This window comes from Lactuca serriola, chromosome 5 (genome assembly GCF_051521515.1).
Source record: "Lactuca serriola cultivar US96UC23 chromosome 5, Lser_US96UC23_V15, whole genome shotgun sequence".
Classification (NCBI taxonomy): Eukaryota; Viridiplantae; Streptophyta; class Magnoliopsida; order Asterales; family Asteraceae; genus Lactuca; species Lactuca serriola.
Window position 1 is genome coordinate 42,432,716 of NC_136412.1, and position 4,319 is coordinate 42,437,034.

General features: G+C 35.4%; 1 non-coding gene across 1 annotated transcript; it reads left to right on the top strand.

The window, feature by feature from the left end:
• The first annotated feature begins 1,696 nt into the window (after positions 1-1,696).
• On the top strand, positions 1,697-1,803 carry LOC145055910 (small nucleolar RNA R71). Its single transcript, XR_013685457.1, has one exon. It is a non-coding gene; the product is annotated as a small nucleolar RNA R71 (small nucleolar RNA).
• The last annotated feature ends 2,516 nt before the right edge of the window (positions 1,804-4,319 follow it).

A 4,319-nucleotide genomic window follows, 5' to 3' on the forward strand; every position in this document is an offset into this window, starting at 1 on the left:
TTCATCTTCAATGCCTCGAATTCGGCCTTTAAAGTCTGCACCTTTGTTGTCTTCACTCTCTCAGCACCCATATACATGATCTTGAGAGTTTCCCACGCCTCCTTCGCCGATTCTTTCTCCGCTAGAGATAGCAACAGATCTTCTGGTATTCCTTGATAAATGGGTGTCATTGCCATTTTATCAGTGCGTACATCAACGACTTCTTTCGGATCTGTGGGCTCGACAGCGCCCCAGACGCCTTGTGCTTGCATAAAGACTTTCATCTTTATTGCCCAAGCTGTGTAATTGTTTCTGGTGAGCATCGGATAGTTGAGAGTGATCTGTCCGTCTTTGTCTTTGTTCTTAGAAGAGGAAACCATTGTATCACGGGGCATGTACTTGGGCATTCACTGCTGAAAACGAGGCTCTGATACCAAATGAAAGAGACAAAACAAAAGATGATTACATATTCAAAACGTTTTTCTGTACGTGGCTATGAACTGCAGAGGAAAAAGAACAGGGGAACTTTTCTTGTGGGGCAATTTTCTGTATTTCACGTCTTATTTAACATAACAACTGGAAGCAAATAAATACCAAAAACATCCTATAAAAGCTGAAACTTCTACCCACTAAAACAACTACAGCCAACATGGCTTTTACCAAATCAAAATAGAAGAAAAGACTAAAATGCCCTTTAAGAAAAAACACGTGACTTTGCTCAATCTTGGATTAAATCCAACACCAGGAGGATACCCTTCTGTGTACGTGAATGAGATAGCCATTGTTCAAACCTCCTTTTATAATGTTCTAAAACTATCCTGCCTCAAAAATTCTTTACAAAATAGAGCCAAAACTGTTTGTTTAGTCATTTATTTTTGTTATACATGAACTTCGACGAACAGGCTTCCTGTTCCTTCCAAAGTTGAATTCAAATTTATTGTTGGAAACCCATTTCGAAAATTCCTTGCAAACTAGGTCCTAGGATGTCAAACTTCCATTACCAAAATAATGTTTATGACCCATTTCCAGAAATCTTTTCAAATAAAGTCCTAGTTTAATGAAACTTCAATTAAAAAGTGCAGAACACACCCCTCCCTAGGAAATTGTTTGTGAGACAACTCCTAGAGCCCAAACAATTAATTATTTATTTATGTTTAACCCCTCCTTGTGACTTATTTGTCAAATAAATCTAAAACTCAAACTTAGAATTTAAATAAATCATTTTAGTCCCTCATTTGAAAAGTATCGACAAACGTAGTCCCAATTGATTTATTTAAATTAATGAATGAACCTTATGCTTTGGTTAAATTACCAAACAATCCTCCACATATTAATTTATATTAAATTTCATAGGAAACTAAATAAATCTCAAATAAATCTCGACGGTTCGTTATCAAAGCGACACTTCTTGGTTTCACGCATCAAATACTCGAAACAAATCATCAACCACACATTAAGGTGAGTGTTACGGTCCCACTTTTACATATTTTCGGGGGGGGGGGGGGGGGAATATATGTAGTACTATTATTATCTGTAAGAACCCTGTATTCAAACTTAATGATGGAATACAAATGCTATTTTGTTTATCGTTATACTTGTGTTATATATTCAGTTTATCTGTGATCCATGAACTTAGTCCCACTCTCGGCGTGTTCCGCCTTGGTCGGGGGTGTGACAGACCCCATCATAGAATATAAACACTTTTTGTTGAATGTTAAGGTCATGTTGAGGACAATTCCTTAACAACCCTTTGTAACGCTCTCATGCTTCGTAAAGTGACTCCCTCGGGTTTTGCTCAAAACTGGCTATTGCCTTCTTGAGTTTAGCTACCTTGGATGGTGGACAAAATTAGTCTAAAAATTGCTCACTTATTTGAGCCCAAGTAGTAATTGTGCTAGGTGGAAGTGCTTTTAACCAATCCTTCGCAGCTCCCTTAAAAGTAATGGGAAGCATCCTTAGCAAGACGGTATCTCTATTAACATTCGGGACATTAAAATAGTCAGCAATGTCGTTGACTTCATCCAAGTGCTTAAACGCATCCTCATGATCTTTTCCATAGAATGGGATATCCTTCAGTACAGAAAGGATATGTCCTTTCAGCTCGAATGTGGCAGTAGCAGGAATATCGGGTTGTACTAAACCTGGACCAACATCATCACGAATTCTCTTTCTGTAAGCTCCCATAGACATTTCTTCAATGTTTGTCATCTCGTTCCTTGGCTCGTTCTCGGGTTCACTTATATGTAATTCAAATTCAGGCTCGATATCGTATTCGGATTAGGTTTGGACAAGTATTTGATCTAAGTTTTTAAGCTTGCTCTTGTTCTTTGAAGATGAACTCGACTCCTCCGTTTTCCTCCCCGACTTCTTTGAGAACACTGACTTGAATTCTTGTAAAGGTGTCTTCTTTGGTGTTTGATCTTCTTTCACGTTCTTATCTATCTTTTTGTGAAGGGCAGACTCTGGATCTTCAAGAGGTGGCACCAAAGGTGTGTTGGAACCTCTGGTCATGAACTCCTGCAAAATAAACAAAAATAAAAACGTAAAACTGAACTAAAATAGAAAAATAAACTAAAAATCAAAGAAAACTAGAATTCACAGTTTTCACGTCGTGAGCCTAGGGGTTCACGTCGTGAATCCTGTAACTGAAACAAAATTAAACTATGCTTGGTAAAACAACTTTTTGCAGGTTTATCCCACAAAAAGGATCGATTAATTAAAAGCAAATAAATAAACAATAACTAAGTCGTTCCCCGGCAACGGCGCAAAAAACTTGATGTGTGCAAAAGTACCCACTAATTTTATAATTTATAACCTAACTAACTTAACTAACTAAAATGCACCTAGGCAGTGTACCTAGTCGAATTATAGAATAGTTGGGTAAGTCGGATGTCGATCACAGGGAACAGTGTTAACTAATTAATTTATCTACTATTAAATTAACCTAATTTTAGAGCAAAGATGGGGTTTTATTTGATTTTACAAGACCAGAGGAACTTAAGTCACAGAATTCAATCAATTATTTAAAACACTTCTGTTTAGTTCAAATCCACTTCATCATTATGGTTAGCTAACATTTATGGATTGTCAAGTTGGTTATTTTTGTATTAGTAATTTAAGTCTAAATTTACCAATATTAACTAATTCATGTAAAACTATATATGGTCACACACAGTGAAACACATAATAAGTTGCAGATTATGAAATTGCTATGTAAGATTAGGCAAACATAATTATTACAATTATGGTCATAATTCATGTTCTCTAGCACAGTTAAATTTATTTTCTTAAATTACTTTCTAAGATTTTGGTCGATCCTAGCTCTAGCAATTTAATGTTCACTAAATCACTAGGTTAACACGTTCATGCAGTTTAATGATCACTAACTACACAGAACATGAATTCAAGAAACTAAAGAAACAAATATTAACATGCTAGGTAATAACGAATCAAACACAAGCAATTTATCAACTAATCAAATCCATTAATAATTAAGCTAAACCATATGTCAGAATCTTCATCTAGCTAAACAAGAGTAGCTAGATTCAGCTGCTCATAGCAACAATTAAACAAACACAAATCAAAGTATAAGACATGTTCAAGTATAAAAAACTAAACTAATTATGAACCTCTACTCTTTTGGTGTTGAAAACCTTTTTCCAAGACTTTTATTCTGCTAAAATTCGTCTTCTGAAAACCTTCCAACCAGCCAAAAAGTCTCCAAATTCGTAATGACCAAGAGTTTATATAGTATCTGATTTTACCGAGTTCACGTCGTGAACCATAAGGATTCACGTCGTGAATATGAGATAAACGTATTCGGTAAGGACTCTTTCACCCAGATGCATATCTTCTAGAATTCTCCACTCACGTCGTGAGTCATGAACTATTCACGTCATGAGTACGTTTTTTTGCTGATTTTTCATTCTTCTTTTCTTCAATCCTCCAAAGTTCCATGTCTTGTCAATTTCAGTCCGTATCTTCGAAAATGCTTCTATTTGGCTGCAAAATATAATTTTAGCTTATAAGTACCATTATTCTATGCAAATAACCAAATTATTAATAAAAATGTAAATCAATATTGCCTAAAAATATGTATAAATATGGCAATATCAGCACGCATCACACACCTTGTTCTTTTCAAAGTTCTTTTCTCCTTCCAATTTCTTTTTATAAAAATGATTTTCTTTTGACAATTGTCATACCAAGCCCTAAGTTTGAGTCCAGACACACCCGAGAGTGTGCCCGAATCCCTCAAACCAAGGCTCTGATACCAACTTGTAACATCCCAAAAATACATGCCAAAAATTTCATTTTAATTATGTTATTACGTAAAACTA